The 18,427-nt window shown below is 35.1% G+C and overlaps 1 long non-coding RNA gene across 1 annotated transcript in view; it reads left to right on the top strand.

Annotated features, from left to right (window-relative positions):
- LOC103791883 (uncharacterized) overlaps positions 1-17,853 on the top strand; it is a 68,066-nt gene extending 50,213 nt beyond the window's left edge. The window contains exons 2-3 of the long non-coding RNA XR_001910523.5: positions 15,552-15,687; positions 17,739-17,853. This is a non-coding gene — a long non-coding RNA (uncharacterized LOC103791883). The remainder of the gene's footprint in view (positions 1-15,551; positions 15,688-17,738) is intronic.
- The last annotated feature ends 574 nt before the right edge of the window (positions 17,854-18,427 follow it).

Raw genomic sequence — 18,427 nt, 5'->3', positions numbered from 1 at the left:
TAAACCAGCGCGTCCACACAGCCATGTAAACAGACAATCTATGGATTAGGAGAAAATCTTTCAAACTATTCACCTGACAAAGGTCTAATATCCAGAACCTATAAGGAACTTAAAAGAATCAACAGGTGAAAAACAAATGAGCCCATTAAAAAGTGGCAAAAGGCACAAACAGATGCTTCTGAAAAGAAGACATACAAGTGGCCAGCAAACGTATGAAAAAATGCTCCAAATCACTAATCATCAGAGAGACACAAATCAAAACCACAATGAGATCACATCTCACATAAGTCAGAATGTCTATTATTAAAAGTTCAAAAAATAACAGATGTTGATGAGGCTGTAAAGAAAATGGATGCTTATGCATTCCTTATTACGAAAAGAAAGGAAACCTAAAGGAGCCTGTTTGCTCCTGCCATACTATGTTGCAGTGAGAAGACATCTATTTATGAAGGAAGCAGGCTCACATTAGACACTGAGTCAGCTGATACCTTGATCTTGGACTTTGCAGGCTCCAGAAGAGTGAAAAAATAAACTTCTTTTGTTTATAAGCTACCCAGGTATTTTGTTATGGCAACCCGAATGGAGTAAGAGAGTACTTTTGTACTCTAGCCTATTTAATAAAGGACACAAACATATCTACTTATTGTTCTTGCTCATTTTTTTGTAAATCTCCTTATAGTAAACCCAAGACAAGGTTATTTTTGTTGAATCTTTATTTGAAAGCAGAGTCTTTCCACCATCATATGTTACAAAAGCATGTCTCCAAAACCAGTGGGGAGTACACAATCAGGTAGAAATGGATCACTTGTCAACTGCGGCAAGTTGTTGAATTAGGGTTTGCCTCAGTTTGTATAAGAATTTGGGACAATAATATTTACTCCCAAGACTGGTGTTGAGAATTAAAGAGATGGTGGATGCAAGACTTCTGAAAAAGTGTAGGTAATCAGAAAGTGTTGACTTTACTTGTTAAACTTTTTTTTTTTTTCAAATTCTGCTCATTCCTAAATTCTTTCTGGATCCGTTTAATTACTTATAATCTGTTCCTTCTTTTTTATGTAATATATGCCATTTTATTTATAACTGTCTATGGTTCTTGTCTTATTACCTGATATATAGTTATCAGAAATTTCAGCTTATCTTTCTCATTATGTTTTAAGTTCCTTGAAGAAAGGGACAGATTTCACCTACTTGTGTATGGCTTGCATGAACTAGAAATACTCAGCAAGTATTTGTAGAATTGAATTAGCTTTCCTGAATTGCCATTTCATCAACATTATAGCATTTCCTCAAGAGGTATCGCAAAATTCAGTATCTGTTTTTAAAATGCATGAAAAATTCTTAGTTACATTGACTTTTTCATTTCTTTGATCCTTCCTCAGTGTTTAAAAATCAGTTTAAAGATTTTACTTGTACCTTTTGAGATTCAAAAGCACACATAAATCAGTTTTCTCTTAAATTCATTATGGCAAATGTCTCTCCATATAAACTTCAAATGTTTATAATCAAGGACTTGAAATGTCAACAGAGTAGTTCTTTTTCTTTAATCAAATATTTTAAATAATTGACTAGATAGTACACAGTAAATTCATGCTTTTTCTTTTTTCACTTTGCAGATACATTTCATTTTATTCTTCTACAGGAATGTTATCTTTTCCCCTGCATACTCTTCAGTATGTCTGCTCAGCACAAAACATGCCTCATCCTCAGATGATAGGAGTGGAAAAACAATTTCAGCAATGCCAAAATACTTCTTTATCTCAGAAATTTTAATTTTGAGTTGGTACATAGGAGGAAAAAAGGCAGTTTAAACCAAGTTACTTATGGCAGTGTGACTCAGATAGAGAGACCACAAACACTTTCTACTAAGGCCCCTTCTAGTTTTTTCTTCAAGCTTGATTAGTAAGCTCTACCTTTGATGCAGTTAGATGCTGAGGATCCTCCCAAGTAACTCTTTTTGAAGCCTAAGGTAATTTGAATTCATTTCTTTTGTTTTCCACCAAAACCAATGAGGAAACTTAAAAAAAAATTGTCTTAAATATTGTGCTCTTTATACACAATGGCATATTATAATTGGAAAGTTTTTTGGTTCTGGTACTTGAATAAAAGTCTTGTTTATCTTTTACTAAGCTCTATTCTTTTGCTTCTACTTGTGATCATAAGCCAGTTGCTCAAAGACCAGTTTAGAAAAGGCTTAAGAAGGAAGAGGACCAGAGGGAAATTACCATAAGGAGACAGGATGACTCTGGGAACTTGGAGGAAAATGTTCAGGCACTGTATGAGGAAGCAGAACACCGGTCGTAGGTTCTGTGTCAGTGGCTTTCTGTGGGTAAATCCTCTGAAAATGTATGTGACTAAACACCATAATGTGGATTTCTGAAAGCTGAATGACTCAAGGAAAAATCTGCTTATTTCTGAAAAAAGCAATAGGTGGTTTCTTTTAGTAAGTTATTAAATTTCTCTAAGGCATGAATTATCTATTATATAAGGGAAAGTGTTTCAATACAAGTATTCTGTCCTTAAGTTTGGCCATTCATGGAATTCAAATGGCCTTTAATGCAAAGCTCTGGTGAGTGCGGATCTGCCCTTCTTTCACTAGTCTCTCCCATATTTGTAACGTCTATAGTCACAGTTTGTGTGAAAATAAAGGCTGTGGAGTCCCCTGGAATTCTTACTAATATGCTCCTGCTGCCTTAATTATTAAAAGCTTTTATACCTTCATAAGAGATGCCTCATTGCTAGAGCCTCTCCATACACTAATTCTTAGAGGATACTTAAGAAATGAGTCCCAGGAAGGTGTCCATTGCAGGAATTCTAAATGGGACTCTGAGCTATGGACAGACATTGATGCAAACTGACTTAAGACAGTGCAACCCTTAAGGTTCCTTTAGAAAATATTGATAGCTGCAAAAAGTTTTGAGGGAGATACAGTTTACATATTTCTCCACAACATTATTACTAGTTTATAATAAATTCAAATTTCAAAACAAATTATTAAACAGTTTACCAAGTGTGAACAAAACTGTATGCCCAATTTCTTCTAAAAATTGGATAACATTCCCACCATCCATCTTTCCAAGTGCCCTGAAGATTACCTTGCATAAAAGGTTTACTTGAAACAATTGTAACAATAATCTGCAGGCAAGATTTGGCTAATACTGTATCTGGCATCAGGAAAACAGAATTCTCCACTTCAGTGTCTGGACTCCAATGAAAGTTAAGATCTAAGCTTCAAACTTTGTGTCCAAAGATGCTTTCATGCAAGGATGGGTGGTACCAAATCTTTAGACAACCTTCATATATCATCGAATACCACTACTGCTACCAATAAGGACCTATTTTTTAATATTCATTATGCTTTCATACAAGCATTAATTTCACTAATGAAGCCCCATTTCTTAGATGCATTTTTTTTTTTTAGACAAAGTCTCACTTTCTTGCCCATGCTGGAGTGCAGTGGCACGATCTTGGCTCACTGAATCTCCGCCTCCCGGGTTCAAGCAATTCTCCTGCCTCAGCCTCCTGAGTAGCTGGGATTACAGGTGTGTGCCACCATGCCAGGCTAATTTTTGTATTTTTAGTAGAGACAGAGTTTCACCACGTTTGTCAGCCTGGTCTCGAACTCCTGACCTCATGATTCACCCTCCTTGGCCTCCCAAAGTGCTGGGAGTACAGGTATGAGCTGCCACACCCAGCCTATATGCATTATTTTAATCAGCAGAAATCTAGCACTGATGAGATATAAAGATAGCTGTAGTCCTTGTAGTACGTTTTTATGAAATGTGGACTTTCTAATATATGCTAGGTGATCATCCCTGGAAAGTGAATTATCAATTAAGGGTATCACTAAACAATACATACATAGTATCACATATCAATGTTGATGTATTTTAAGGGTATAACTAAATAATGCATACATAGTATCATACATCAAAGTTGATGTATTTTCAAGTTAATTTAAGATATGTGAGTCATTAGTCACAATAGCAGAAACATGGAATAAACCTAGGTGCCCAAAAACAGTGAATTGGATAAGGAAAATATGGTACATTTGCACCATGGAACACTACACAGCTATAAAAAATGAAATTATGTCTTTTGCACGAATATGGATGCAGCTGGAGGCCATTATCCTGGGTGAACTAATGCAGAAACAGAAAACCAAATACATGTTCTCACTTATAAGGAAGCTAAAATTGGGCACCTGTGGATACAAAGATGGTAACAATATACACTGGGAAGTATAGAGGAGTGAATAGGAAGAGGGATTGAAAAAAATTCCTGTTGGGTACTATACTTACTACCTGGGTAACAGATTCATTCGTACTCCAAATCTCAGCATCAAGCAATATACCTTAGTTAAAAACCTGCGCATGTACCCCAGATTCTAAAATAAAAGTTAAAAAAGAACAAACATTTTAAAAATTAAAATGCAATTGTTATTTTGAAATTTTCAGGGATTATAAGTGTTATGGTTTAAAAAATTCAAGGTCAGGCCAGGAGTGGTGGCTCACACCTGTAATCCCAGCACTTTGGAGAGCCAAGGCAGGCTGATTGCTTGAGCTCAGGAGTTCCAGACCAGCCTCGGCAACATGGCAAAATATTTCTACAATACATACAAAAATTAGCAGGATATGGTGGTGTACACCTATACTCCAAGTTACTTGGGGTCCTGAGGTGGGAAGATTGCTTAAGCCCAGGAGGCTGAGGTTTCAGTGAGCTGAGATTGCACCACTACATGCCAGCATGGGTGACAAAGTGAGACCCTGTCTCAAAACAGCAACAAAAAAATGTTTAGGCTCAAGGATTGTAGAATTCAGAACTTGTATTTTAGCCATATTGAGATTTAAGTAATTTTGTGTCATAATGAGGAAACAGAAACAACTATGGAGCAGTAGCTCCAGAATTTCTGATTCTATTTGGAAGGAGAGTCTAGGAAACTTGTATGGAAGCTCTGTTTGCATAACAGGACACTTTTTGACTTGGATGTTATGCTTATTTAGATGGCTTTTAATATGAGATTGTGGGTGCTCTGGCTTTGGTATTTTCACCAGGAAAATTGTGAAATATTACCCTTTAAAAAGCTGGGGTGGGCGTGTTTGTTTTTAATAATGAATCTGCAATATGTATAAGGCATTTATACCACATATAAAAGATTTTTGAACGTTCAATGATTTTAATCTATAAGAGAGACTATTTATTTGATAAATGGGAAGCTTTATTGCAGAGCTGATTTGAGCTCCACAGATGACAGTAAGAGATTGTGAAAGTTCCTTTCATATAACACTAAACATTAGTGTATATTAGAATCTAAACATGATGACAGTTCTAATAATAAGTATGTTTCTAGTCTAACAAAATAGTATTACTTTATATTCATAATATTTGTTTTTTCTAAGAAAGTAGTAAATTGGAGTGTAACACAACGATCAATCTAAGTATTCCCATAACATTTATAGTTTCATTAGCCAATTGTAATTTTTGATTGTGATTTTTGAAAACTACGAAGCCAGCCTAACTACTATAAGACTTCACTTTTTTATCTATAAAACTATGATCCTCTCTTGAAAGAAAATTGTATTTATAAATCATCTATGATAAAAGAATCTGTATAAAATTTGTAAGTTCTTCCGTAGGCTGCAAATTATAGTGAAATTTTTAAACATATGGTTTTTAATTAGTGTGTTTTTTTCCTTTTAAAATAAACATGTCTGCCTTCAAATCCTGCTCTTTTCTTTAGAAACTGAAGCCATTTGTTCTTTGTTTTTAAAGTCTTTAATCTTAAAAGCTATTTTAGATTTCAAAAGGCTTAAAGCTTTTATGTGGTCCCTTGAGCTTAGGCAAGAAATAGATTTTGGGATCACTAACATATGGAAGAGATTGGGTAAGATCATCCTGAGAGAGAAAGTGTAATGAAAAAAAATAGGACAGAGGAAAGAGTTCTGAGGCATGCCGCAATTCAAAAAAAGGAAGAAAAGGAGTTCACAATAAGAGAAAGGGAAATTTGGATATTATGACATCTTGAATGCCAAGGAAAAAGATGAGTGAGTAACGAGGGACCCCACTGTTTCACATTTCTGTTTAGGTTACAGAAGGTTGAAATGACCATTGATTTCCTTTTAGCTATAGATAAACTAAAAATAATGTTTGATATGGTTTGGCTGTGTCCCTATGCAAATTTCATTTTGCATACTAGTTCCCATAATCCCCATGTGTCATGGGAGGGACCTGCTGGGAGATAATTGAATCATTGGGGTGGTTACCCCCATACTCTTCTTATGATAGTGAGTGAGTTCTCACAAGATCTGGTGGTTTTATGAGGGACTTTTCCCTCTTTTGCTCAGCACTTCCTTCTCCTCCCACCATGTGAAGAAGGATGTGTTTCCTTCCCCTTTTGCCATGATTGCAAGTTTCTTGAGGCCTCCTCAGCCCTGTGGAACTGTGAATCAATTAGACCTCTTTCCCTTATAACTTACCTAGCCTTAGGCAGTTCTTTATAACAATTTGAGAATGTAATAATACAGAGTTTGTATTTTAAGTCATCAAAGAGTTATAGAATCTAATAACTCTAAAGAAACTGAATTCAAAAATGAGATAAATTTATCTAGATTATCACAAGTCAATGGCCACTTGCATTCTGAAGTTAGTCTGGAGATCTGTTTTCCCTTTGTCCCAACGATTTGGCAAAGAAAAGTTGTTGGGACAAAGGGAAAACAGTCAAGCTGGGCTGACAGAATGGATTGAAATCTGAAAGAAACATAAGAGCCCTGCTTTCCCATCAATTTTCTCCTATAGGAATTTTGCTGAATAAGCTCAAATTTGCTGTGAACCTAAAGCTGCCCTCAAAAATATATTAAGAATATCTGTCACACAGAATTTATTGAATTGGATTAACAGCAGACTGCATTAAACAGAAGAAATTATTAGTGACAGGTCAATAGAAATAATAACACCAAAGTACTTAAAAAGATATTTAAAAATTCTATTTCTAACTTAATTTAAAAATTATCTTTTTAACAGAACTGAACAGAAAAGAAATATCTGAAAGCAAATATAGACAGTCTAGTATGCATGTAATTGGTATACCAGGAGAGAAAAAGGAGAATGAAGTAGGAAAATATATATGTATGTATATTTGTGTGTATATATATGTATATGTGTGTGTGTATGTCTGTGTGTGTGTGTGTGTGTGTGTGTGTGTGTGTGTGTGTATATATATGTATGTATGTATGAAGAGAGACTAGGCAATAAATTTTTTTTTAAAAAAGCAGCTGGTTGAAAATCTAAAATCATAGAACTAAAAAGCTCAGTGAACAACAGGCCAGAGTAATTACAAATAAAAGCTTCCCTGGGTACATCATAGTCGAACTATTTAAAGCCAAAGATAAAGAGAAAAACCTTACAAATATCCTTGGGTAAGAATGAGAAATAACTAACTACAAATAATGATGGAAGCCAGAAGAAAGTCGATACACACTTCTTTACCTAATAAAAGTATTGGTCAATTTGCAAATGAAAATGAAAATGTTTTCAGGCAGCAAAACATGAGACTATTCATCACTAGGAAGAAAACATGAACAATAAAAGTTAAGGAAGTTTCTTTAGGATGAAAAGAAGTAAGCCCAGATGGAAGATTGGATCTCCTTAAAGAAAATGGAGAGCACACAAAAGGGTAAATATGTGGATGAACATTTTTAAACTTTTAAAATTTTTATCTCGCTGTTTCAAGCAAATACAGTAACAATGCATTGTGGAATTTGAAATGATAAAGAAGTAAAGTATATGACAATAGCACAATGGAAAAAGAGACATATATAAAGTATTTATATTGTTTTTGAAGTTGAATACTATTAAATTTAGGGTTCATTGTGATAAATTAAGACTCAATATTGTAATTTCTAAGTAATCACTTAGAAGCAATACACAATTAAAAAGCCAACAGAATAGAAAAAATGGTATACTAAAAAAATATTTAAATAACACAAAAAAAACCATGAAATGTGAAGCAAAGGAAAAAGTGATGGGACAAACAGAAATCAGCCAGCATGGTGGAAAACACAAGTTCAACCATATCAGTAATTACATTAAATATTTATAGAATTAAAACTCCATTTAAAGTATAGAAAATATCATGTTGTATTTAGTTTTAAAAACAAGACCCAACAAAACAGTTTATAATTGAATGTTCTTTTATAATCCAGCCTGACATTATCTAGTCTTTAAACATAAGAATGTAATGAGTTCGGAAATAAAAGGATTGGGATGCTTATAATAAAAAGATTAATGTAGCTATATTAATGTCAGATAGAGTAGACTTCAAGCCAATAATTATTACCAGGAATAAAGACAACATTTCATAATAACCCAAGGGTCAACTCATCAGGAAAACATAATAATTCTAAATGAAAATGCCCCTAGTAACATAGATTCAAAATACTTGAGACAAAATCAAACAGAAGTAAAAGCGAGAACAGACAAATCCATAATCATAGCTGGAAATTTTAACACTTCTCTCTCAGAAATCTGTAAATAAAGTGTATAAAATATCAATGAGTATATGATGGATTTGAATTATACTTATTAAGCAGCTTGATGTAATTGAAATGGATAGTACAACATACTCAGTAATTGCAGTATACACGTTATTTTATTTTATTATTATTTTTTGAGACAGATTTTTCCTCTTGTTGGCCAGGCTAGAGTGCAATGGCGCAATCTCGGCTCACTGCAACCTCTGCCTCCTGGGTTCAAGATTCTCCTATCTCAGCCTCCTGAGTAGCTGGAATTACAGGCATCTGCCACCATGCCCAGCTTACTTTGTGTTTTTTACTAGAGATGGGGTTTCTCCATGTTGGCCAGGCTGATCTCGAACTCCCAGCCTCAGGTGATCTGCCCGCCTTGGCCTTCCAAAATGCTGGAATTACAGGCGTGAGCCACTGTGCCCAGCCTATTTTATTTTTACTTATTTATATATTTTGTGAGACTGTGGAGTCTTGCTCTATCACCAGGCTGGAGTGCAGTGGCATGATCTGGACTCACTGCAACCCCTGCCTCCCTGGTTCAAGTGATTCCTCTGCCTCAGCCTCCCAAGTAGCTGGGATTACAGGCACATCACCAAGCCTGGCTAATTTTTTTTTTTTTTTTTTTTTTTTTTTTAGTAGAGACTGGGTTTCACCACATCAGCCAGGATGGTCTGAATCTCCTGACCTTCGATACATGTGATTCTTAAATGCATTTTCAACACTCACCAAAATAGGCCATAAACTGGGCCATAAATTAAGTTGCAAAATATTTCAAAGGACTGAAATCATGCAGAGTATGTTCTCTGACTTAAATAAAATTAAACTAGAAAATTAGAGTTTAAATAATAATTGGGAAATAACCAAATATTTGAAAATTAAGAAATAACTTTTAAAATAACCCATAGGAGATATCATAAGGGAAATTTTAAAATATTTCATATCAAACAAGGATGAAAATACAACATATTAATATTTGTGGGATGCAGCTAAAGCCTTGATAAGAGAAAACATTTTAATACTACATGCAAACATTAGAAAAAAATTTTATTTAAAAAATTTAATCTTACACTTCAGAAAGCTAGATAGAAAAGAGGAAATTAAGCTTCATGATTGTAGAAGAGGAAATGCCAATGATGAGAACAGAAATCAGTGAAATATAAAACAGATGAACAATAGAAAAATAACGAATCCAGAAGTCAATTCTTTGAAAAGATTAATACAAAGTCGTGATCCTCTAGCAAGGCCAGTTAAGAAAAAGCAAAAAATATAAATTATCAATATCAGCAATAAAATGAGATACGTGACTATAGATTAATAAGAATAAGAATAAATGGGATAGTATAAACAATGTTACTCCAATAAGTTTGACAACTTGGGAGAAATATATATTCCTTGGCAAATATAATTTTTTGAAACTAATCCCAAAATAAATAGACACTAAGAAGTTCCATACCTGTTAATAAAGTTGTATCTACAATTAAAAACATTTCCACAAAGAAAACTCAGGGCCCAGATAGCTTTACTAATGAAGTCTACCAAACAATAAAGGAAAAAGCAAGATATCCTGTACAAGGTCTTTCAGAGTATACAGGAAGAGAAAATGCTTTTCAACTAGCCTTATGAGGCCAGAGAACCCTGAAACCACACTTGGCAAGGGCAGGAGAATACGTCCATGGGTGCCCTCGGTTGACGCAGTTCTTCCTCCTGTTGTCTGCAATTCTGCTGAATATACTGAGAACACAACATTCTAAGATAAGGATGAAGTGTCTGGAAAAAATCCAGCCGATGTCTTTGTTCATCTGTATTAGTCCGTTTTCAAGCTGCTGAAAAGACATACCCAAGACTGGACAATTTACAAAAGAAAGAGGTTTAATTGGACTTACAGTTCTACGTGGCTGAGGAGACCTTACAAGCAAGGCAGAAGGCAAGAAGCAAGTCACATCTTCTGTGGATGGCAGCAGGCAAAGAGAGAGCTTGTGCAGAGAAACGCCCATTTTTAAAACTAGATCTCATGAGACCCATTTACTATCACGAGAACAGTGCAGGAAAGACATGTCCCTGTGATTCAATCATCTCCCACTGGCTCCCTCTCACAACACATGGGAATTATGGGAGCCACAAAATGAGACTTGTGTGGGAACACAGAGCCAAACCATATCATTCCACCCCTGGCTTCTCCCAAATCTCATATCTTCACATTTCAAAATCAATCATGCTTTCCCAAAAGTTCCCCAAAGTCTGAACTTATTTCAGCATTAACTCAAAAGGGCACAGGCCAAAGTCTCATCCAAGACAAAGCAAGTCCCTTCTGCCTATGAACCTATAAAATCAAAAGCAAGTTAGTTACTTTCTAGATACAGTGGAGGTACAGGCATTGGGTAAATACAGGTATTCCAAGTGGGAGAAATTGGCCACAACAAAGGGGCTACAGGACCCATGAGAGTCAGAAATCCACTGGGGCAGTTAAATCTTAAAGCTCCCAAATGATCTCTTTTACTCCGTGTCTCACATCAGATCACACTGATACAAGAGGTGGGTTCCTATGGTCTTGGACAGCTCCACCCCTGTGGTTTTGCTGGGTACAGCCTCCCTCATGGCTGCTTTCATGGGTTGACAGCAAGTGTCTGAGGTTTTTCCAAGCACATGGTGCAAGCTGTCAGTGGATCTACCATTTCAGGGTCTGGAAGACAGTGGCCCTTTTCTCACAGCTCCACTAGTTGGTGCTTCAGTGGGGCACTGATCCCACACATTTCCCTTCTGCACTGCCCAAGCAAAGGTTCTCCATGAGAGCCCTGCCCCTGCAGCAAACTTCTTGGGCATCCAGGCATTCCATACATCCTCTGAAATCTAGGCAGAGGTTCCAAAACCTCAATTTTTGACTTCTGTTCAGTCACAGGACCAACACTATGTGGAAGCTGCCAAGGTTTGGGGCTTGGACCCTCTGAAGCCATGACCCCTGCTCTACATTGGCCCTTTTCAGCCATGACTGGAGCAGCTGGGATGCAGGGCACCAAGTCCCTAGGCTGCACACAGCATGAGGACTCTAGGCCTGTTCCATGAAACCATTTTCTCCTAGATTTCCAGGCCTGTGTTGGAATGGGCTTCAGTGAAGACCTCTAACATGCCCTGGAGACATTTTCACCATTGTCTTGGGAATTAACATTCTTCTTATTACTTATGCAAATTTCTGTAGCCAGCTTGAATTTCTCCTCGGAACACAAGATTTTCTTTTCTATCGCATTGTCAGACTGCAAATTTTCCAAACTTTTATGCTCTATTTCCCTTATAAAACTGAATGCCTTTCACAGCACCCAAGTCACATCTGAAATAGTTTGCAGCTTAGAATTTTCTTCTGCCAGATAACCTAAGTCATCTCTCCCAACTTCAAAGTTCCACAAATCTCTAGGGCAAGGCAAAATGCCACCAGTCTCTTTGCTACAACACAACAAGAGTCAAGTTTGCTCCAGTTCCCAACAAGTTCCTCATCTCCATCTGAGACCACCTCAGCCTGGACCTTATTGTTTATATTGTTTCTAGCTTTTGGTCAAAGGCATTCAACAAGTCTCTAGGAAGTTACAAACTCTCCCACATTTTTCTTTCTTCTTCTGAGCACTACAAACTGTTCCAACCTTTGCCTGTTACACAGTTCCAAAGTTGCTTCCACATCTTTGGGTGTCAGCATTGAAAAGCATCCATTGGAAGGAGGCCACTGTTTGCCTTCTTCAAGAATAATAAATGTGAAATCAGTATAGATAGCATAGAGAGGAAGAGATGGAGGCACTGAATATAGTTAATTCTTTTAAGAAGATTTGCTGTGAGGAAAAGGAAAACAGATTTGATGGTAGCAGGAGGGAAATGTGTATGTTTATTCTTTGGGCCCAGAAGGGAAAGGATGCCTCACAAATCTGAAATTCTTTTATTTTATAGTTATTATTGAAAAATGAAAACTCAGAATATTCCAATCATTTATTTTTTGTACAGTTTTAGATTTACAGAAAATATAAGGGTATAGTAGACAGAGTAGTAGCATGGAGTTCCATACACCTGCTTTCCCTTGCCCCCACCCCACCCTGTGTACAGTTTCCCTTATTATTAATATCTTGCATTAGTGTGGTACATTTATTATAATTCACAAACAAAATTGCTATATTATTCTTAACTGAAGCTCATGGTTTACATCAAGTTTCAATCTTTCCATTGTTTTATAAGTTTTGAAAAATGCATTATGTCATGTATGTATTAATACCATAACAGTTCAATGCAGAATAGTTTTAGCATCCTAAAAATCTCTGTGCTTCACCTGTTCATCCTTTCTCCAACTCTCTCTTTGTTTTTTTTTTTTTTTTTTTTGAGACAGAGTCTCGCTTTGTCACCCAGGCTGGAGTGCAGTGGCGTGATTTCTGCCCACTACAACCTCCACCTCTCAGGTTCCAGAGATTCTCCTGCCTCAGCCTCCTGAGTAGCTGGGATTACAAGTGTGTGCCACCATGCCCAGCTAATTTTTGTATTTTTAGTAGAGATGAGGTTTCACCATGTTGGTCAGGCTTGTCTCAAACTCCTGACCTCAGGTGATCCACCCTCCATTGCCTCCCAAAGTGCTGGGATTACAGGTGTGAGCCAGCACACCCAGACACTCTTTTTGTTTGAAATAGGAAATTACCAAACTATCTCCAATCTTTTGAGGCCCTGGTACCAATGATCTTTTCACGGTCTCCACAGCTTTACCTTTTCATGTTACATAGTTGGAATCATACCATATGTAGCCTTTTCTTACTTGTTTCTTTTCTCTTAAAAGTTAGTTCTGCACATTTGCAGTCAATCTTTTCTTTTACCCTTATCATCAGACAACTACTGATCTGTTTTCTGACTCTATAGTTTGTCTCTTATAGAAATTTGATATACATACAATTATACAACATGCAAATCTTTGAAATGGCTTTGTTCATTAGCATATTTGTCTATTTCATATCTTTGTTGCATGTATCAGTAGTTTGTTCATTTTAATTGTCAAGTAGTATTCCATGGTATATATTTATTTACCGCATATTTTGGAAGAAGCATTCTCGTTGTATTTTTCAGGTTCCAAGAATTTGTTACTGTTATCACCTCTCTTCTTTTTCTTGTGAATTACTGTCTTTATAACATGCAGTTATAGTGAAGCTTTTGAGACACTGAAGTTGGTGGTGTTTGTTAAATTTGCTCTTTAAGAAGTTTTCTTTTCTTTACTTCATAAGGTGATAGGTAAAGACCTGTTCCATTATTTTACTGTGAGGAGAATAATTACTACAACAATTCAAGTATTTAAAATTAAAACATATCTGGTAACTTCATCTGTTTTTTATTTATTTTAATAATTAATTACTTTAATGAGTGTAGAATATTCTCATGGCAACAAGCAAATTATCTTGGCCAGGATTATTACATTTAATCGTGACTACTGATTATCCTAATGTGTTTGGCTACGAAAAAGTATATGAAATTTAGTCACAATACTGATGGTATCCACACAGCACCTATTCCTTTATTTTATTTTATTTTTGAGACAAGGTCTCACTCTATCACCCAAGTTGGCATGCAGTGCTGCAATCATGGCTCACTGAAACCTCAAACTCCTGAGCTGTAATGATCATCCCACCTCATCTTTGAAGTAGCTAAGAATACAGGTGCTTGCCACTGTGCCCTGCCCATATTCCATTTAAACATTTTCACATATTCTCTTCTAATTGATTATTGCCTTCGTGAGAAAGATTTATGTCTTTATCGCAATTGTGAACTCCTTAAAACATACAATAAGACTATACTTGCTTTGGCTACTCCTCATATGTCTGATGAAAGCACTAACTTTATTTTACATGCATTTTAAAAAGGAAAAGCTATCAAGGTTGAAGAACATCATACTCAAATTACTTGTATTTTATAGTGTAATAAATGATAGATAATTCAGAGAACCACTTCTATGCCATTTTTAAAGCCAGAAAAATTTTATAAAACCTTAGAAGAAATATTATGGTTTTCTTTTATGGAACTCTTATTAAAACAATCCATCTGATTATCATCTATGCACTAGGCAAAAATAAAAGCTTATGGCATTATGTGTGACACAGTTCTGAGCTCTCAATTTTTCCAATTGTTGTGCCAAAACTATTTTAAAATGGCACCTGAGCCTAACATTGCTTAATATGTTCCTTGGACCTTACTTGGTAAGTTTATGTTTTCAAGGCTGCCCTGTAATTTCTGTTTTTAGCAGAGTTTAATATGAATTTTTAAAACTTGCCTGATGAACAATTCTAACAATAATACAATGTTTAAAACCTGAGAATTTTTGGTTTTAAAAATGAAACTAAAATAAATAAAGTACAGAGATTGACATTATATTATTTAAATAACTTTTTTATTTTTAGAAATTAGATTTGAGATTAATCAATTCATGTTGTAATATATTTGGAATTTTTAATTTTTTTTCAGAGACAATATTTAAAACTTATCTTTTTCAAATTAGAAGAATATTGTAACTAAGGAGTATGATGCAATTCAATTTTGTAACTTTCTATTTTTTTCTTTATTAGACTCAATTTGTGTTGTTGGAATAAATAACTTCCTAAAGAATTATTTTACTCAAAGTGAGGTCTGAAAATGTATAACAAGTTACCTGATTGTCTTACTATTTTGCAACATAATTGGTTTGATTTCTAAAAGATGGGCTGATGTTTTATTTAATGGGTTTGTTGTTTCTCAACATAGTCTGCCTTTTTAAAAAGATCAGTTTATTAATTTTTCCCCCAGGAACTGTAGATATAGGAGTAAGATAAAGATAATGTTAATAATGAAAATAATATCTAGTTGAAAACAACTGAAGTGGGTGATAGCATAGGCTTCTTCCTCCCCTGGCATATGAGAAACAATGGTATGGTTGAGTAAGAGTAATAAATAAGCATAAGTTATGACAACTTGTCAGAAACAGTTTTATGAGCTTTGTATGTAATAAATCATCTTCACAAGGTAGCTAATATCAATATCACCTCCATTTCATAGATGAAGAAACAGAGACAAGTCATTTGGCTGAAAAGATGTGAAAGTGGGCTGAGCATCCAGACAGTGTGGCTCTGGAGTCCATGAGCCACATCCCTCTACATCGCTGCTATAAAGGATAATTCTCCAGAAAAAAAATGTGAGAGAAATTATACAAGGACAAGATTTCTTTCAAATAAAAGATTAATAATGATAAACAGAATAAAACGTAGTAATTATAATGGAGCAATAATCAAACTAAAAGGTGCAAGCTCGATGTGGCTCTAGTTTACTAAGTCACCAAACAGCGCTATTGTGAGATGTTAATCTTATTTGACTCATACTGAAAAGTAATAACTAAAAGTCATTAATAACTATAATAAAGAAAATAAATCTCTCATTAAAATCAAGAAGAGACACAGAGTGTGCCTTTCATACTTGCTAGTTTTTCATTTTAATTATTTGTTCTATTTACTGACAGTATTGTGATGGTAGAGGCAGGATGGAAGTGAAAGGAATTGGATAATCATTTAATTTTGAAATGCTTTTTAGACATCCAAATAAAGATGTCAGGTAAGCTGTTGGATAAATGTAACTCAAACTCAGAGGAAAAGTCTAGAAGTCTTGGCTGGAAATACAAATTTGGGGATCATTACAATGGTATTTAAACTCATGAAATTGGTTGATATTATCCAGAAAAAGGGTGAAAAAAGAGAAAGAAGTCTGATAGTAGGGTAAGAGGAAAAGTCAATAAAGGAAACAGAAATAGTAGTCATGGAACAGTGGTGAATTCATGAGAGTAGGGACACAGGAAAGGAAAGTGAGCATAGTCAAGTATGCTTAAGGCTGCTGATGGTTAGATTATGTTAAGTCTATCCGCTGGGCTGAGCAACATGGAAGTCATTGGTGAATTTAGAGAGCAGTTTCATTGGAGTGTGGAGATAGAAACGAAGTTCACATGGGTGGGACAATTGTGACAAAGTGAGGTTAGAGATGCATGGTAGACTAATTCTACCACACTTCCTATAGTTACTCTTATAAGAAAAGCCCAACTTTACTCACTGCCTTCCCCATCCCTATGAAACCATTTCCATGAAAGCACACAATACTGTCATCTTTTCTCTCTATATTTTTTACCTCTCATTTGTTCATCTAGTTCATATTTTCTTTTAAAATCCCTCTTTTAGAGAACTCATTTTCTATTGTCATAAGAGTCTTCTACCTTTTCAACCACTTCTTCAAATGTTATCTCTACTGTCTCACCTTACCTGAAGTTGTTTATTACATCTCTCCTCACATGTGTAGGGGCCTATAATGGGCTCATTATTCATGTTCACTATTACCATTTCCAGGAAATACTCCTGCTCTTTTTATACTTATGCTACCTGGCCATATGACACATTTCTCTTCTTACTGCCATATTTACTGATTTTCTTATCACTCGTATAAATCCACTGACATTTCAGAATGTGTAAAAGATTTCTTTTAGTTTTTTTCAAAAATCTTCTCAAATCGATAATAGTTACCCAGAAATCAAAGTTATAGATGTTTTTGTCTACTTTTCATAGATGGTGAGAAATTTAGCAGTCCTCTCATCATCCTTCTCCCTCCCTACCCCATGTCCAGTTCTGACTAACAGGGTCTACAAAGCCCATCACAGTGGCCTTTGGCACCTGTGACTAGGTTCATTCTGTGCTACTTTCTTCCTTATTTTTGTGTCCTTAGGGCTGTTCTTTCTACCTGCAATAGTCTTCCTTATCTAGTCTAATCCTACTTTTTTAATCTATGACTTACTACTCAGATCTCTATTCAAATGTCCTTTTCTAAGAGAAGCCTGCCTTCGACTCCCCAGATTAGGCCAGGTGCCCATCCATTGGACTCAGTGCCAAAGGGTATGATGATTTTGAGTGAGCCTCAGAGTATTATACAGATGAACTCCAGACCAGTCCTAGGCAGATGGAACCATGAAAAAGGCAAGTGTAAGAGCAAAAGCTGAAAGATTTATTTGGTCTTCTCTATTTGAGATTGAAAGCATAACATGTATTTCTTTTTAAAAGAGGTACTGAATATAAACAATAAATAATAAAATGTATTATATATATAACATATATATATAATTCATCAATAAAATACATTTCAAAAACTCTGTAGGAGTCTTACATGTTAGCTCTTCTGCTTTTGATGACCCCAAGACTCATGTTTTTTTCCTAGAAATATTATTTGGGACCAGAAGACAACTCAAAGAAATATTGTTTCGGCTATATCAGACAGTAAAGATTTTGACTATGAAATTTTATGCTTCTTTGTCTCTGGATGTTATCTCAGAAAAGTAAGTTAACATATTTTCTACATAGAAGACACCAAAAATAGACATGTATGGCAGAATAATGTGACTGCTGGGGGAGCTAATCTAGTCCTTCAGAAAATAGAGATGAACCGTATTGTAAATTTTTGGTTGTAAAAATATTCCACATGATTATTTTGATTTCTAGATTACAAAGTGTTTCGACAAACCAAAATTTTCCTCTTAATTTATAATCTACTTTGGCTTCATGAAATATTAACATATTTCTAAATATACCTTTAACCTTAAGAACATTTAAACCCAAGTCTCTTTAGGGCAATACTTTTCCATTTGAAGTGGCTCTATTAAGTTTAGATTAATTGAATTTGATTAAAAAGATCAAGTGGCGACGAAATTGTAGAATCTGTAATTTTAGATAATCTTTTAATATTAAAATACTTTCCTTTCATATATTCATAATTAAACTCTTAATTCATAACTTGCCATAATATCTAAATATTTTATATATTATTCACCCATCATCTGAAATCTGTTAAGTAATTTCTTAGTAAAGATAGGTGATAAATTGGGTAATGACTAGGTTTATTGTTCAGCA

Source organism: Callithrix jacchus, chromosome 3 (genome assembly GCF_049354715.1).
Source record: "Callithrix jacchus isolate 240 chromosome 3, calJac240_pri, whole genome shotgun sequence".
NCBI lineage: Eukaryota > Metazoa > Chordata > Mammalia > Primates > Cebidae > Callithrix > Callithrix jacchus.
The sequence above is the reverse complement of the archived record's forward strand: the minus strand, read 5'-3'. Positions and strand labels throughout refer to the sequence as shown.